Genomic DNA, 19,194 nt, shown 5'->3' with positions numbered 1-19,194 from the left:
TCCATGCTAAATATGATACAATACTTACGTGACACTACATTCAAAACCCTGTGGCTTGGCTGTGTTTTGCTTCTGGGAGACTAGTGGAGATGGGTTCTCTAGAGGAGGGAGGAAGGGATTCTGAGGAACAGCAGCAACAGAGTTTCAGCTTATCCCTTCTCCTAAGCTGGTGTGGTGACCTAGAAGCAGTGGATCATGGAGCTTAGTCCTTCAGTTCTTTGCATAGGCGGCCTCATCAATTCAGGACTTCTCTCAGGCTCTTCTCCAGACATTAATTGGTCTCATAACTCTGCTTATGTCTATGTCATGAGCTACAAGCTTTTCTTCACAACCTTGAGGCCAGATAATTGCTTTACAATTTTAAAGTTACAGCCTGAAATTCATGTATGATCGTGTGAATCAGGAGCCTAGTATCAACTGTGCTATGCTTTCACTATCTTTTCAGTGCCTTCTTTCTGCCCTTATTCCTAGAATACCATTGGGTCTACATTAGTAATTTAGTAACATGGTATTCCCAAACATTTCTTAAATCTAATATATAATCTTAAATCCATACATCACATATCATGTATATATATTTATCTATTTGTATTTAGCAATCTAAATATTTAAAGAAAAGGCATTAGTTAGGTTGTGATATCCTGCCTCAATATTGTAACTGAATGATATTATGGTGGCTTGGGAGGTTACTAATTTTCTTTACATAAAGTGTTTTTCCTTATAGTGTTATTGAAAGGCTTTGAATACTTGGCAAGATTCTTTATTTCTTTTTTATAACATCCATAAAATAGATTGTGGTACCAATATTATTCAGAATTGTATTGGCATATTGTAGATAATCATCATAATTTTGTACATTTTTAAAAAGTTAAACTCTTTAGTGATCCACGGCAGTGATTAGAATGTTGAGAATGTTGAAATTGTTTGCCTGTATGACTTGCAATACAAAAGAGTTCCTAAATTATTTTACACAAACTAAGAACTGTTTGTTTCATCTTATTTCAAAGCATCTTGAACTCTTCGCATTCAGCTCAGTGATTTAATATGTATATGTAAAGATCCAGGATATATACAGTTGCCAAAATATAAATATTGATCTAGTAGTCATGTTATGTAGTGCTAAATCCTACATCAAATACATAGGAATTATGCTATCAAGTATAGAAAGCTATACTAAATTAACTCTGCTTTTTGTATATTCTTCTTTCTGAGTTCTACTTCTTAGATAGGATTTTCCCTCCACATATTTCTCTTTCGAGCTTACAATGCTCCAGCCCTTATTGGATAGGAGAGTAGTCTCACTGCCACATAAAGCTATTTTCCCTACTGTTTTTAATCCAGATCAGCAGTGTTTCTCCAGTATTCTTGGAGACAAAAATGACCATATTTTAATCAGGGTGTAGAATCTTACTACAAGGACTTTGAAAGTCATTGATACAGCTTGAATTCCAAACAGTTTTGTTGTGATGAGGATGATGTGGAATATCTGTATCAGCCAAATTATATATAACACTGTCTTGCTACAGTTCTGGAAAGAAGTAGACTACAGTGATTACATAAAAGACTTGATTAGTTTGGTGTTAATACAGATCTTCCAACAAGTTGTAGAGATAATAAACAATATGAACATGTTTATAATCATTCATTTTTACGACAGCTGTACAAGTTTTGTAAAATCATCATAAATACACTCCACTGGCTCATGTCACGTGTACTTAACTTCATCTGTACAAAGTCAGTCCAAGCAAAACAGGTCAGATACTTTGCAGGTCCATTGAACAATTGTTGGTAGTTGCACTGAACACAAAACAATGCGAGCTCAGGGCTGTATGGACAGTAATGTTCTTGGAAGACAAGACAAAATCTTCATCTGATAGATGCAGAAAAAAACCTCGCTAGTTCCTGATTTTCTGGTCCTGTAGACTGTAATGTTGCTGTACTTTCCTTATAATGTGAATTAGAGAATAAAGTCTTGAAATTGTAAGTTTGCAATAAAATATGTGATAGCTAAGAAAAAGCTCTTTTCTACCAAGAGATTCCTGTCATTAAATACTGTAGAGTTTTATTTCTAGTTTCACAGAGTTGCTTCAAATGAGGCTACTGGGACTAAGGGTTCTTCTGAGACTGTCTGATGTGACACAGTACAATCTAATGGAAGCCATTGCAGTCTTATCAAGTCAGGGAGTTTCCTATAAAACAGAACATTTATGTGTGTTTCCGTAAAGTAGAATGAGTAATGTTATGAATATCATGTGTAGATGTTCATAATGTTTGGTGGAAGCTGGTAGAATTTCATCTGCCATGTTGAAAATACTCTTTCTATCCTTTTTTTCCTTTTTTTTTTTTTTTCTCCTTTCTTTGTTATATTGATTTTCCACACTAGATGGCAGTGCCTTAGCACTAGCGCATAATAGGAGAATTGACTTAATTTGCCTGGGGGGGAGGGACAAAATTCTTCTGTTTCATGCTTCCTTTTACATACATAGCTCAAAGAATTACAGATGGGAGGCTGGATTATGATTAGCAATATATGGATGGGCAAAGGAAGATGCAAATTATTTCACCCCTTGTATCGTACAAGTTAAAATCAGTTCAAGTTGATTGAACAGGGCTTGCATTGGCTGTAGGTGAGATGAACTGGGGTTCTCTCTCGTGCTGTCCCTGAAAATTACGTTCATAGGAATTTCACATTAAACATTGTATTGAGTAAGAGCTGAGAGTGCATCCAGACTCTTGAGCAGATTGCCTCACAGTTTTGAGCCATATGTTGTCTATACTGAGAAGACAGTCGGAGGAAAACAGATCTTCCTTCTCTTTTCAAGAAAACCAGGTGCTGAAGAGGTAGAGATGGAGAGCTGAGAGATGATGGGATGCACCTAGATATTGTTATATTAGACGTAGAAGATAGGCATGGCACATAAAGATGCTTATGTGCTGGGATGCACTCCTGCACTGGGAGTTAGATGGAAGAATGCAAGTTTATCAACTTGAAGTATTTGGACTAAACAAAAAGTCTGTGAAAGTCTGGTGAGGAGTAAGGAGACATGAGGATTAGAAACAACTGGGCTCTGGAAGTGTAAATGTGGCAGTAACAGGTGAAAGCTGAGAGTTGGAAGCTTAGAGGTGATATTCAACTTGAAATTCAGATATAATATTTGAAATTTATGAATGAAATCCTTAAAATCCAAGATTATTAAAGCAAACAAATACACACCCTTTCATGTTTTTTGAGTCTCCAGTGTTCATATTTTTAGTCTTGTGTTCACAACCTTGAAAGAAAACCTCCAGGTAATCCTGTGAAAGGAGGAGGCAGGAGTCTAAAACAGCAAATAGCAGTAGCCTCTGCAGTTAAAATAAAAGAAATAGTCACAGCACGTCAAGAGAAATGAAATACCTTAAAAGACAACTAACAGTAGCAAAAAAAAAAAAAGATGCCTGACATAGGACTGACTGATGGTAGGAGAAACAACTGAAAGAAAGAAGGTATAAAAGAACTTGAAAAAAAAAAATATGTCAAGAAGTTAAGAGCTGCCAAAGAAATGTAATAACTTTATGTAAAATTCCTAAAGAGTCTCTTCAGGGTAGGTTGGCTTAAAAATAAGATAGTTGTTTCAAGTTTCACTCCAATCTGTACTTAACAGGAGGCACATTTGATGCAATACCTTTATCTTGCTCATTGGAGTTAAACATTTTAAAATCAGGAAAGCTGTTACCTGAGGCTGAGAAGAATACTCCCATGAATACATTTTCTTAAAGAAAACGTAACTGAACTTGGTGTCACTTGGGACCTTGCTGAATGCAGCTTCTACCTTATTTATTCAGTTTTATTTTATTTTTCTCTACATTCCTACTGAAAGAGCTGGATAAAAACAAATTGCAATACAGGAAAACAAATTTTCTCTCACTGTTTTTTACTGGATCTGCTGTAGTCACTGAAATTTCTTTAATACTGCCAGAAGGAAGGCAGGCGAAAGGTATGTTTGCCTATATTCTACCGAAACGTTGGCAGACTTTTTTTTTTTTTGCAAAATATGCTGCTGTTATTTGCAATCTTTTTTCGGATATCACTGAACGTGATAGTCCTCCCTATAATTTATTACATAATTCTGCCAGAGTAGAAGATGCAGATGGCTTGCTATAAGGATGGAATGCAAATTATATTTGATAGTACCACTTACAAGATTCCTTATTAGTTAGGGGAAGCAACAAATGGTGCTGAGTTGGAATTTGTCATAAATTTGGTGCTAGAGAGTGAGCCTATGACCGGGGCACTTATGTTGGAGGTAGAAGTTGTCAGTTCTTTAAATCAGAAAATGCAAATGATTGAAAATAGATATCCCACCCCCCAGATGAATTTTCTAATCACTGGGCTAGGTTGTCAAGGAAAATACCTATTCACTTTGCAACATGTTTTTTTCCCCCTTTCTGAATTTGAATATAAATATCTTGCCTTAAAGGTTTTTGTAATACAGAAACTTGTTTTCCAGTTAGACTTTTTCACATCAGTAGGAAATGTGGTGCAGAGTTGTTTGAGGAAAAAGATAAAAGGTGTCTTGAGAAAAGATGAGTATTTATATGAACAATATTATGCAGAACCTTGAACTTGGGAGGTTTGTTGTTGGGTTTAGAGGGGTTGTTATTGTGATCTGTCTTGGTTTGGTTCTCTTTCATCTTCTGGTGAGATGATAAACTGGGATTTTCCCTTTGTTTAGATCTTTGGGAAGTCTGAGAAAAGAAAGTTGCGGACTGTAAGCAAATTCCTTCCACAGTTTCAGTCTTCCTGAGCACACAGTTTTACTGACTAGATGATATACAATATTCAGAGATTTAGGGTCCCACTGGATACCCCAATGCTAGAATTTCTTTACCATTAACATAACAGCATTTTCAGAGACTCCCTGTAACCCATCTGCATAGTATGCAGGTCATCTGCATAGTATGCAGGTCAAATTCCAGTTAAAAAGAAGAAAGGTAATTTGTAAACTTTTAATAAAAGTACTAAAGGAAAATGACATTTATTTTTTAAAAATATTGGAGCGCCTCATTAAAATCTGATTATCAGTAGTTCTGTAGCCATTTTCATGGTTTTTTTGAAAACCATGCCCAGCACTTTGGGAAGCAACAGGAACCCTCCTCTTTTTGTTCATGCAAGCCAAGAACAACTGACTCTAATAGGAGATTTTTATCTTGCTCACATGGCAGTTCTGATTAGAACTGAAGAACAAATGAATGACAGAATGCTTCAAAGCACCCAGATAATTTGTCTTTACTCCTGTCCATGATTTAATTATAAGAAGTAGGTTTGCTGTTGAGAATTGGGCTTTGTAAGCATAAGGACTGCCCCTTGTTTGTTAAGTCTTAACACCCACAATTCAAACTTTATTTCTTCAAAAAGGCAGTGAGCTCTTCCAGACTATTTTCTTGGGTTTACTGTGGCTGTGTTTTTGAAAAACAGAAACAAATGAAATGTTGAGTCTGCCCAGTGTTCTGTCCAGAAAATATTCAAGTTGTTCTCTTTAGACAGTGTTGCTTATGAGTTGATACTACTGCTTCCCCGCCCCAATATTTTGTTTGCCTCCATCTGATCTGAAATGTCATTTCCACAAGAGGAACAGCAGAGTTACTACTCTTATTAAATGAATGTTTGCATTCCTTGTTCCTTTACTTCATATTATCTGCTGGGTAAAACCACTTGCTGGATGGCCAAGCCCAAAGAGTGGTGGTAAATGGAGTTAAATTCATTTGGAGGCTTGTCACAAGTGGTTTCCCACAGGGCTCGGTGTTGGGTCTATTTCTGTTCAATATCTTTATCAATGATCTGGATGAGGGGATTGAGTGTACCCTTAGAAGTTTGTGGATGACAGTAAGCTGGGCAGAACTGTCAATCTGCTTGAGGGTAGGGAGGCTCTACAGAGGGATATGAACCAGCTGGATCGATAGGCTGAGACCAACTGTATAAGGTACGACAAGGCAAGTGCAAAGTTCTGCACTTGGGACACAACCGTGTGCAGCACTGCAGACTTGGGGAAGAGTGGATAGAAAGCTGCCTGTGAGCAGAGGAACGAAGATGAGCCAGCAGTGGCCCAGGTTGCCAAGAAGACCAGTGGCATCCTGGAACTGTGCCCAGCAGGACCAGGGAAGTCATTGTGCCCCTGTACTCGGCATTGATGAGGCTGCACCTCAAATACTGTGTTCAGTTTTGGGCTCCTCACTGCAAGAAGGACATTGAGGTGCTGGAGCTTGTGCAGAGAAGGGCAATGAAGCTGGTGAAGGGGCTGGAGAACAAGCCTTATGAGAAGTGGGTGAGGGAACTGGGATTGTTTAGGCTAAAGAAAAGGCGGGTGAGTGGGAGACCTGGTCACTGTCTACAGCTGCCTGAAAGGAGGTTGTAACAAAGTGGGTGTTGGTCTGTTCTCCCAAGGAACTAGTGGTAGAATGAGAGGAAATGGCCTCAAGCTATGCCATGGGAGGTTCAGATTAAATATCAGGAAAAACTTCTTCACTGAAAGGGTTATCAGGGACTGGAACAGGTTGCGCAGCATTGAGTCACCATTCCTGGAGGTGTTTAAAAGACAGGTAGCTGATGTGCTCAGGGATATTGTTTAGTAGTGGACAGATATGGTTGGACTCGATCCCAAGGGTCTATTCCAACCAAGCGTTTCTATGATTCTGTGATTCTAAGATATTCATTAAGCACTCTGTTGTTAGCCTGGGTTTTGTCTTTTTCTTCCTACTTGGACGTATACAGCTTTTTTCTCCTTTTGCCATCATCTTCCTCTTCAGAGGCTCACAAATGAATTCATTATCCTTTCCACCGTGATACAGTTTTTCTTTTGCCTTTCTTTTCTAAGTTTTGATTTTTGTGTGCATTTTTAATTTTATTTTTGCTTTTCCTATTAATGTCCACTGTTGTTTTGACCTTGCTCTTTTTTTCTGTTTCTTTAATTACCTCTATTTTTTTTTTCTGCAATTGAAAAATCTCGGTTTTCTCTTACAATTACTTCTTAGTGGAATACGTTATTCTATCAGCAATTGAAGACTCTGTACTCTTGAGTTTTTTAACATGTATGCCACTCAATCATAGCCTTTAAAAGACAGCAGCTTTGGTTATTTCTTAATTGTCTTTGTTTTCTCATCTCCATCCTGCCAGACATATGGAAAACAGCTGGTTCCTTTGCTTTCATTCCTTTACTATTAATTCCTATGGTCACATGCTGTTCCAAATCAATGCAAATACTTTAGGTGGCATAATAGAGATATTTTCTTTATAAAACGCCATGCTTCCTACTTTAATTATTTTTCTTTTAGAAGAAAATATGTTTTAAAGTATGGGCTGAAATACATAATTTCAGTTTATTCCATTCATGAGTAAAATCCTGCAATGTACTCAAAAACCTTCACTTCTGTTTACTACTTTTGATTGCTGCATAGATTCAAATCCTCACTTCAGCTGAAAAGCCAAGGTTGCTGCTAGAGAGAAGGTTCATATGCAAGCGGAGAAGCGAGACACTTCTGCAGTAGCCTGCAGGACTTCTCTGAATGTGTTCTGCTGGGGGATCTACAACAATAGCCACTTTAGCATTTTTCACTCTTTTATTTTAGCAGCCGTGGATTAGTCACAGGGCAGAGCCTGTACACTTAGTCATCAACACAGGCGGATCCCTCACTGTGTATGTGAGGACAATTTCTGGTGGAATGCATCGTCTTTTCTAAAAAAATGAATAAAGTTGCTGATGGGCAGACTCTTGTGGATGTCCGAATTCCTACCAGCGCAGTTCTCTTTCCCACTGCACAAGCAGCAGGTCCAGCAAGGCAAGTGTTTTGCCCTCTGATTTCCCATGCATGCCGTGGCTAATCCTGTCATTCAGGAATCCACATTTAGGTGTGCTTTCTTTATTTGGGAAATGCCTTTTTCCTTCAGAAGGAAAGCAGTTAGGTCACCTTTCTGCATGGAGACATAAGCACTATCAGGACACACTGCTCAAAGGCTGGTCCACATGGTAAATTGTGGCTGCCCTTACAGCGCACAAATAGTAAAGCTTTATGCATTTTTATTTCTAGGGACTGATATATTTAAAAAAAAAAAAAGACAAAAAGGTGAAATAAAAGCTAATAAGATTTTAGACTCTATGTTTCTGTACACTATGTTGTTTGTTGAAGTTTTTAAACTTTCTGCCTCCTTTTGGAGATTCACCACAATTCATGTAAATGTAGTGTATAATAATAGGAGCAAAGGTAGTGAGGTAGATTTATGCCCTTCCCACTGTTAGAAGCAATAACTTATAAAACTGAAATGCATAATTTCTGTGCTAAGATTACTACATAACTATGTAATGAGTTTTTTCTCTTTAAAGGTATCTCTAAGAAATAAAATGGAAAACGCACCATTTTACTCAATTTGAAAATTATTTTATTTAAAAAAATCACAAAAAAGGCTATCCTAAAAATCAATGGCCATCAGCTATTTACATTTGCCATTCTGTATTCTTTAGTCTTGACTTCCCAATTTTAAGTGTGTAATTTTAGCATTACCTCACTGTCATTTTTACTTTGTGAAATTTAATATTAAAGTGAGTGTTTATGGAAACTGCTGTTCTCTACAAAGATGGGAAGAGAATCATGAAGCATTAAAATTCAAGAGGAACTGTTTGAGGGGGAAGGGAACATCATATTCAATCATGCCATTTCTTAAGAAGTTAGCAACAAAAGACACGGGATGTTTATCTGGCATGATCACAGCAGTGTGTACAGAAGGCAAAACCAGAACTGGCATTTTAATTTAAATATTCAAAATTGCTGGTCCTGAGGAACCCAGTTACCACTATTAAAATTACTCGTTTTCTTACTTTGGAAGCTCATTACTGACAGTTTTCAATTTGTTATGCTGAGTGGTGGTGTTGGCCTCACAGCTCACCACCACTTCTCTGTTTCTGACATTCTGATATGGTGGGTAGCTTGCAGTGGCACTGTTTCTGCTGGTGCTGAGATGGGCAAAGCACGTTAGTGTCCACAGGAGCAGGGATCCTTTTTGGAGAGAAAAGGTCAGAGCAGACAAGGAGGCTGAAAACAAGAGCAAGGCAAGGTGAGAGAAGCTTTTCCATTTTCTCAGTGGCTGAGGGTGGTTTAATTGATCAACTAGTAGTGCAAACCTCAGAACACAGCGTATTCACATGTACATTTTTTTGGATCTAATGGACATGCCTAATATTTTATAATTTTGCTTCTTGGTGTACTCACTTTACTATTTGACACTTAAAGTATTGGTTGAATTGAATCTTGCAACATGTAACATCCACACTAAAACATTCTTTTCCATTAGCTTCAATCCATACCTTTTAGTACTAGTCACTACTTATTTACTACATCATAGATGCCAATTGAAAATCTTTTAAAACATGTACAGATTTTTGTATGATACAATGGAAAAAGAAAGTCTGATTTTCCCCTTATTCTTTCAAAATCTCATCACAGATTTCCCTCACCATATATCATATATTTTTCCTCCTTTCTGTTTACATTTTTAAAATAATTTGGGTGGAGACATGATGTTAACTTTTATTTCAACTGTTTGCCAAAAATCCTTAGGCAGAGTTTGCCGAATCTCTAATCTGGTCAGTACTCTCAGCTTGTAATTCTCCTTTTCCTGGCTGGAAGGTGGAGCTTGTTCTGAATATGATGATTTTTTGGAAAAGGAAATCAGAAATGTTACCTCACTCCTTCCAGCTTACCAAAAATTTTGGATCTTCCTGAAGGACTTTAAAACATGATTTTGTAGGAAATGAAAATGGACTGTCTGAAAAAAAAAAGAAAACTGCTTATTAGGTTTCCATAGTAACATGTATAGAATATTCGCAAAAGTTTGATTTTATTACATGGTTCTATTGTTTGGTATGAATAGAACAGTTTGGCATCATGAATTTTCCTTCACATTTTACTGGGTTCTGACTTGTGGCAATATAAACAGCAATCAATGTGACGTGCACATGAAGGCAGTGGTGTTTGGTGTTAGTCTGTGTAGGCAGTTTAACTTTTCATTGTCATAGAAGTTTTATTCATCTACTATATTTATTGAATGGAAGAGCCTACTGAAGAAAGCTGCAACCTTTAGCTTCATTTTGTTACAGATACCTTATGAAAAACATAGCATAGTATATAAGTTTTGAAATCCTATTTCTTTCCTTAAGCCTTGGTGTTGCATATCTTCATGTTTCAAAATTGCTAATGTATGTTACCTTTTCGGTGACATAAGGATACACCTTATTGATGTTCTGTTCTCTGGGAGGGAAATCTCTGAAAGGTAGTACCTGTGGGGCTGATGTAATTCCTGGAAATAGAGCAGTGGACTCCAAACCTGCAAATTTGTAATTGCTTGAGTATTTCTGCTGAGGTGGAGTGTGAAGGATTGGATCCAGCTGAGGTCTGATGAGGAATCTTTCACAGTCTGATGCATTTTTTACATACTTTAAAGCATATGTAAATTAATGAGCTAGTGTAATAATTTTATTTCTATGAGCTAAAATACAATTGATCACACTAATCATGATGTGATCTGCAGATATTAGAGATTCTCAGTTCTTTAAAGTGCAGCTGCATAACAGTGAAGTGACAGTGCCTTTATTCCTCTTACCATCGGATCAACCTTCTTCCTGCAGGTTAGTAGTGAACCTGAATTTTTGTATATAATCCTGTATCTGCTTTTGTGGGAAAGGTAAGGTAACCCAAATATTATCCAAACACTTCATTAAAGAAAAACAGTACCATTAGTACTCAGATATCACAAAAAATTATATGAGGTGGATTTTTTTGCTCTCCCAGTCTTCATTTAGGAATACATTCTGTATCTTAAGGAAAAGGATAAAGATAAAATAAAAGACTATCTCTAGCAACTCATTGAGACATCTTTAGCTTTCTGTTTTATTGCTCTGTGTGCAACTTTAAGCCATACAGGTTGGCTTGTAGGAAAGTAGGATGTAATCTGACATTCCAGATGCTCAGATGCCATCCTTTACTGTAATTAGTACGCCATCCTACTAGTACATATGTATCAATTTAAAATATCTTTTTGTCCACTCACACTGCTTTTGTTGGTTAGAAACCACTTTTAAATGACCACCTTTAGCTTTAGTCAGAGTTAATTTATTCTTTTTGTTATGTGCTGATACTGCTTTTGTTTAAATAGGTCATCTTCTTGTTCCATTATTTTTATGTGTATTGGTTTGCTAGGATGAACAAGATATGATTTTGTCATGTACTGTTATTTGATAGTGTTGCCATTCCTCTGATTTTTTTAGTAGCTTTATTTTCTGCATCTGATCTTCTTTAACTGTACATTTTCTGAAGAAAATTAGACTTATGTACAGTACATTTGGTGAGATCTTATCATTGCTGCGTCATTTACACGTTCTAGGATAACATTATTTTCACAAAGCCGTATCATGCAGACATTATTTTACCAGATTAAGATAGTCGTCCTTTGTTGTCTCCAACTGAGAAATTTCTTGTCATTAGCTTAACAATCAGCTCACCTCATTACATTTCACACTACTACAGTTCTTCATTTATGATATCCTCATTTTAGCTTATAAAATTGTCTGAACCTTCTATTGTCTGGAAGGTTTTTCTAGATCTCTTCTGCTTCTGCTTTGTTTTTGCTTTATTGTCTATAAGCTGTTGTGTCTTTTTGCAACCATGTTGCAACCACACTGCAACCCTCACAACCAGGTTAGTATGGCCAGAGCGGAAGCAAAGCTGCTTTATTAAAAATAAATATTCCTTTCTATAAACTATTTCCTTGACGTGTAATTCAGAAGAATTTTTTTCTTGAGGGTGGTGAGGCACTGGAAGAGGTTGCCCAGAGCAGCCATGGATGACCCATCCCTGGAGGTTTTCGAGGTTTAGTTGGATGAGGCTTTGAGCAACCTGACCTAGTAGAAGGTGTCCCTGCCCTTGGCAGTGGGGCTGGAACTAGATGATCTTTAAGGTGCCTTCCAACCTGAAGCATTCTATGATTCTGTGATCTCAGCACCTGCTAAAATTACAAAAGGAATTTTGGGATGAAGGATTCTCTAAAAGGCAAGACAAAATCATTGACTCTGTTGGGCTTTTTTGTTGGGCAGCAAAACATCAATACGTTGCAATACATAGGCTCTACTTTTTGTGATGTGTTTATTCCATCAGCAGATAACAGTGACAGGTGGGACAGCTTGCATTCTGATTAATCTCACTTCATTTTATGTAGAATTAAAAGCAACTTTAGATAAGAGCAGCTGACTGTGGGATTTTAGAAGTTTCTTTTTAACTCTTCTGGAGCATAAATTGTTTAGCGCTCCATAGCTGTCAAATCTTTTTGCTCATTGGAATTGCCACAGCTACTTTAGAAACAATGTAAATTTTTTTTTTTTTTAAATCGTAACTGCTGTAGAACAAATTCCTTACAAAGTGATCATCATAAACATCAGAGACAAATCAGCAGTTTTTAGATTTGAATACAGTTTTGTTTTTCCACAGGAAACAAAGTTTTCCATTTTTGAGTTTTTCAGTGTGCTAAACGCCTGATTTTGTATTTAAGGTGTTAACAGAAGCAGAAGAGGAGCCATGATGAATGCCAAAATGAGCATGAAGATAAAATTAAGCTGAGAATAAAAGAACAGCATAGCACTTTGTGACATTTGTCACAGTTTGCTAATTGAAAATTATATTAGATATAAAAGTCTTATGACAACTACAGTTTGTATTTTTCCACAATAATTCCTCAGTTATTAATTTGGAATAATCTACAAACTGAGCAGAGTGGCTAACTATGCATCTGCATTATAGTTCAGTGTCAGTGTTTTATCAAATAATGTGATTGTCACAAAGAAAACCTCTTATCTTGTTCTGTACTAAAAGGTGTACAGTGGTCATGTTAGGATCATTGGTGTTGAAAAGTAGAAGAAATAGCTGTGTCAGACACCCTTTCCTGTTCAGAACAGCATTGTTTCTTGTACTTTAAAAATGTAGAAAGTGCTTAAGATTGTCATTGTTATATTTTTTTTATAGAGGACTTTTTTTAAAGAAAGTGGGTTATCTGTGAGGCCATAATATATAATGAAATTTGGCTTATAATATCAGCATAAACTGAACTCCTACACAAGCATTTCCTCAAGTCTTTGTGGGCTTTTAGGTTTTTTATGTGCTAATTTGTGTATTACTGGTAACTGAGGATCTTGCATTATACTATTACTTGTGGCTTGAATAATTTGTAGCATTTATATTTCTCATGATTTAATATCTGCTGCTCTGTGGATTGTTTTGTCCTTTAGCTTGATATAAAATTACTTTCATTATATCTTGAACGCTACTTCTTCCTCTTACTTGAAGCTAAAGATGCACATTAGAAAGGAATGCTACATTTTCAACAAAAATTGAGCAACAAATTTGATACCTGCTGTGAGTGTTCAGAGAACTGCTCCCAATTGTGATATTAATATTGTATTGTTTATCAGGAAGGTAATTTGCTGAGTTATTTCAAGTTAAAGGCCAGGGTTATCTCCCACTGAGATAATAGCAGCATATTTCTTTGTACAAAAGTATTGGTCTAATTATGTTTTTAACTGTGCTGCTAACTACGGTAGCCATACAGCTAAATGCATTAGGGTTAAAATGACTTTATATTGTACATTTGGCCCTAAGTTTTCCAGGTTTTAAAACATGTTTGTAAATTTTTACACAGTAGCTTGTTGTTGAATTTTATTGTTACTGAACTTTAATGTAGTGATTCAAAAAAATTAGCTGCATGGAATTCTTAAACACTTGAGTGTTTGAAAAGAAGAATAAATTTATTTGTGTGTTAAAGAATGGTAGTAATTATATGATTTATTAAATATTAGTAATTTTAAAGGAAAGCTGCAAATTTAGCATGTGCTAGAGTGAAAAGAGCCTTCTTGGCTGTAGTCTGCCAGAATTCCACATTTTTTAGGAGCAGATAAAAAGTAACATTAAAACAATATTCAGTCAACTAGGCAGTGAATTCAGCAGCACCCTTCAATCATATTGTAGGTTTGATAGCTCTTAGTAAAATGTATAGTAAAAGTATTTCTATTGAAGCTAAACAGATAGGTTGCCAGCTTAGTTTCTTCCCCACCAGAGACGATGGCAGCATAAAATTATGAGGAGCTGTAGGAGCGATAAGTCTTACTTCTATTGCTGAGTATTAGTATTTTCAACTTCCATAGTCCCTCCCTCACATCTGAAGATTTTATTGTATTTTAAATGTATGATTCACTGCTACGACACATGGGATTCCCATTTCCTTAAAATATAGTGTAATGCAGTCAAAGAAAATACAAATCTGCAAGGCTTTTATAAGGGCTACGCAAGCATGTGATTAACTGGAGATTGTAATGCATTGCGGAATTAAAACTAAGGTGAGGAATTACATGAATAAATTTAAGTGTTTTAAATAGGAGGAAGAGTAGAAAGAAATTACATTTGGTCAGCAACATCCATAATACTGGGTAAAAGTTCGTTATGAGAAATTTTAACTTGGTCTTTAAATTGAATAAGCAGCTAATGCACTGAAGATCTGAACATTTGAATTTGAACCCTGTTGAACCCACGTGCCAAGAGAAAACTTCCCTTCATTTGTTTTAACCACAGTAACAGGTGACATTTTAATAAACGGACTTGGCTCATCCAGATGCAGTCAACTCTTGATTATTTGAAGATTAAGTATTCAGTCTCAGGGATAAGTGTGCTGCTGATGTGAAGACATCGGAGCTGGCTGTGCATGAGCTGGTTTCATTTCAGGAGGAGTGTAGGCATGCCTAGGCTGAATGCGCAGTATGTTCTTGGCTGCTTGCCGGGTGCCAGTTGGGAGATCTCCCTGCTCCAGAGTCATCAGTGACACTTCACTTTTCCTGCTGCACCCTTGCTGTGTGTTCTTATGTCCTAATTTCACCTGTAGATTTTATTATATGCAATTTCAGACCTCTTCTGGTGGCAAAAAGACATTCCTACTACTAACTTAGACATTTTGCTCACCTTGGGCTTTTGATACAAAGTGAATTTAAACCATTCCTGCAATGTAATTCTGCATAAAATTGCAAAGTTCACTTCAGAACTTTGTGTGGTGTAGATGCACTCTGCAATAAAAAGGAAATATCACCAGATTTAAATTTCACACAGTTTAATTTCGGATCCTTTTCACAACAAATATTAATTAAGTCCCACTTCATTATTTTCACATATACACTCAGAATTTTGAAATTCTCATTAGTTCTTTTTAGTGCTTTACCATAACATGCCATGCCTTTTGGAGTGGCAATTATACACATATATTCACATATGTAATATTTTGCTGTGAACTATATTTTATTCTAACAGAAGGCATCATCGGCACTGTCAGACCTGTTGACTGTCAACCACAAAGTCCAATCTATGTCTTGTGAGTTTGCTTTCTGTTTATAGACTATATTAGACAGTCATTTGGGAATAATATACTGGAAATCTACTTATGAAACAGACTCATGTTGCTTTTAAATTAAATTAAATTGTAAATTGTACTACTAATATGTAGATTTTGAACTACTTTTCTTTTTAATACAACATTTTAAATGCTTAGTGTAACCATTTGCATTTGAGTTATATTCCAGGATGTAAGATCTAATGGAGCTTCCACTTCATGTAAGAAGCCTTACATTTTTTGGTTACATCAGTGAGGAAATAACAATGTGTCAAAATATTCTGCTCAGGATGACCTTACCTACCAGGTTAATGCTTTAAAATCTTTGAGGTTATCTCTGTGAAATGTCTGTAGTTGAATTCTTGGTCAATCAATGGTATTACCTCTGTAATCATAAAATGCCATTTGTTTCATCAACATCATCAATTGCCTCACAGAGAAATATGACAGTGGAATCATGTGAAGTAGATATCTGAAAGGTTAAAATCTACATTTTCAACATTTCTGCAAGGGAGAATCTAAGCAAGAAAAAAAAAAAGAACAACATTTTGAATGGTCATCTTTTCCTTTGGCCTTTAGTTCCACATACTATGCTAAAATGATAGTTCCTTTTAAAATGCAAGGCAAATTTTTCTTTGAAAGATTTGCAACTTTTTCATCTAGTATGTAATATCAGGCTCATGTTGAAATGGAAATAAGCTGGTTTCAGTATTTATGCCTATTAGTCCACCTGTAATTCCACCCACCTGCATATGTCCCTCTGGGCTTGGCTATAATGTGCAAGCTGGTCTTTTTGTTACAAAGCTTGGGCATTTTAATATATATAACTGTGCTTGTGATATATTCCCAAAGGCTCTGAGGAGACTTCCTCTGTGTCTTTCAGCCAAATAGAAAATTTGGCTGAACGACTTCCACAAAAATTTCTAGTGCTTTGATGTTGCTAATAAAACCATAGGTAGCATTTGGTTTTGGAACATATGGCAATAAAGATAAAAAGGTGTTTCATATTTAAACCTTTACTTTTCAGGATTCCTCATTACCAGCACACAACCACCAGTAAAGTCAGTAAAGTTTCCGCTCTTAAAATGATCTATTTGTCTTCAATTTTGTAGACACTTTCATTGTGATCTTTAGCACATTATTATATATAAAAGAAGAATGGAGTGGGTATATATATACTTATTTCTGTTATGAGAGCACTTCACCGGTAATACACACTCATACATCTGCTCAGATTTTAGACTTGAGACTCTGCCTCACAGCTGAACATGCTCCACTCATTTCTCCCATGTTTCTATAAGCTATTGCGGTTGCCATCTATTTTCACTATTGTTTTGAGGAGATTTTTTACAAATACTAAGTTAAAATAGTTACAAATAGCGACTATTTGAAAGTTTACAAAAAAGCCTTATAAATAGTAAGTTAATCTGCCTTTTCTCGTCCATCTCTACTTGTAGTAGTGACTATTTTTCCAATCTTTGCCTTCCTAGTCTCATACACTGTTGGTAAAATTAGCTTTCTACTACATTTTGCGTTTTTCTGTGCCCTTCCCTCCCATTAAGGTCAATCTACTGTCAGTTTTCCTCAGCAGTGCCTATCCAGCATGTGTATTTGCAAATTCTGCAAATTAACTGTATGTTGTAAGACTTTCCTCTATGCTGATTTTATGAAGGTTTCAGTTGCTTCAGTCTGAAGACAGAAAGATAGGAAATTAGCTGTCTGAGATGGAATTAAACACCTCATTCAGCTAAGTGCTTACATTTGATCATTATGCAGCTGCCTCAGATCAGACTAGCTAACTTCGCCGTACATAAGATGTACTTGAAAGATCTATGTATCCATCTTGCATAATACCACATTCTTAAGGCTCACCAAAATGTATAAGCAGCTACAAGTCTGTAAAGTGTGCACAAAACACAGAGAAAGCAGAGATGCAGTTCTCTGTCTCAGCAGCTGCATGATGAGGGTTGGACTGTGTTCTTACTGATCAGCTTAGCTTTATGGATGCTGCTCCAATGGATTGGTGAGCTCCACATCATGAAAGTGTCACCAGACATGAACAAGACATGGCCAAGCTGACAGGAATAGGAAAAGCAGGGCAGAGAAAGAGGAGCAAGAAGGCAGGGGCAGAATAAAAGCTCTGAAGGAACCCTGGACCATGATCTCTGCTTTTTTTTTTCCCCCCCAGCCTTTACATGCAACCCAAATGAAATTCTTAGAAATAGAGGTCTTCACAAAAGTTGCCATCAATAACAAGCCTTCCAAACAGTGACTTTTATTTCTTCTTTCTTACAGTCACTTTAAATACTTGTAACTTCACCTTTAGCTGCTTCTTCTTAAGCCTGCTACAGGTATCTTGATGTGCTGTTAAGTCTTTTTGTTTGCTTATTCCTTCAGTGATCCTTTGCCTGCTAGCAGCTGGTAGAGGCATGCATTAAACTCTACTCATCTCTCCTAGCTCTGAAACTGTATGAGGCTGAAACATGTATATCTCAGCAGTACAGATTTGTCAGAGGCTCCTTACAGAAACTAAAAGCGGGTGGGAAATAGAATAGATGGTGTTCTTTCCTCACTTGCCCCAAGTATTCCCATGCTCAACACCATAAACACAGAAGAATATAAATCTGGATAGTCTTTGGTTCCTCTAAACCAGCTCATGTGAAAGGACCGTGTTTTCTTAAAGTTTTGTCCTGCGGTGCAAGATTCTCTGAAACCTGTAGTGCACAGGCTGACAGGTTTCTGTAGTGGGGTGAATAACAGCTCCCTGTATCTAGTCTCATATGGTATCCAGGCCCCTGGCCATGATGACAGCAGTGGCTTTGTGTAGTAGATCCACAAAGCTGCTTTACTAGAGCAACTTGATGATTAACCCACATGTGATGAAGTTTAAACATCTGTAATCCCATGCATAACCAACTTTACACCACCGCTGAGATAGTCAACAGTTGCACAATTGCTCACAGCAAGCAAAACTGTACATACTAGGTATGTATAACTTCCTGTTTCCTGCATCTACTGCCTAGTCTGTCTAGAAGGTTCTGGGACAATCTTTAGATCCAGTTTTACCTCTTCCGTGCATGATGGAACTTTCATCCTATTCACTAAAACCATAGTCTCCGTTATACATAAATATTCCTTCTTCTTTTATGAAATAACCATGTCTACCACATGGGTGTGTAGCACATACCTACCATATGTCTACCTCCATCAGCTGGGCAAGTTTAAGAATAACTAGGATCAGGCTGTGAATCGGTGCTGTTCATTGGTGGAATAAAACCTTGTACATTCAACAGAGATGTAGGTGGAGTCCATGCTGTAGCACTGCTGTTTAGAGCTTGTCCTTGCCTAGATGTGCAAATGACCTGCTGTGTGTGAGGGATCTGACGACCCTTCAGGAGTTCTTTATAAGGCACTTTGAACTGCCTGCATCGTTTATTCAGCCTGATTGTTTGATCTTGATAGCTTAACTGAGTGGGTTTTTTGGCAAAGTCCTCAAATTCATTAGAAATGCAGGTCTGTTGCGGGATATGACAGGACCTGGTAACTCATTAGTCACACCTGACAAAGAGCAGAAACTGCTACAGTAGCTGTTTTTATCTTGATTCATTTCAAGTAAGAGTCTGCCACAGTTTGGGGGCTCTTTTGAAAAACACTGGGGTATAAACACAGGTTCAAGACAACAGCTTCTTGAATGGCATCTTCCATGTCACACAGAATAATCTGTCTAGTGATACACTCGTTTATCACTTCCT

The 19,194-nt window shown here is 36.9% G+C and overlaps 1 protein-coding gene across 2 annotated transcripts in view; it reads left to right on the top strand.

Annotated features, from left to right (window-relative positions):
• The window catches only part of KCTD8 (potassium channel tetramerization domain containing 8), a 98,886-nt gene that overhangs the window by 14,146 nt on the left and 65,546 nt on the right, over nucleotides 1-19,194 (top strand). The window lies entirely within an intron of this gene.

The sequence above is a fragment of the Cuculus canorus genome, chromosome 4 (assembly GCF_017976375.1).
Source record: "Cuculus canorus isolate bCucCan1 chromosome 4, bCucCan1.pri, whole genome shotgun sequence".
Taxonomy (NCBI): Eukaryota; Metazoa; Chordata; class Aves; order Cuculiformes; family Cuculidae; genus Cuculus; species Cuculus canorus.
Note: the sequence above shows the minus strand (reverse complement) of the source record. Positions and strands in the feature narration are given on the sequence as shown.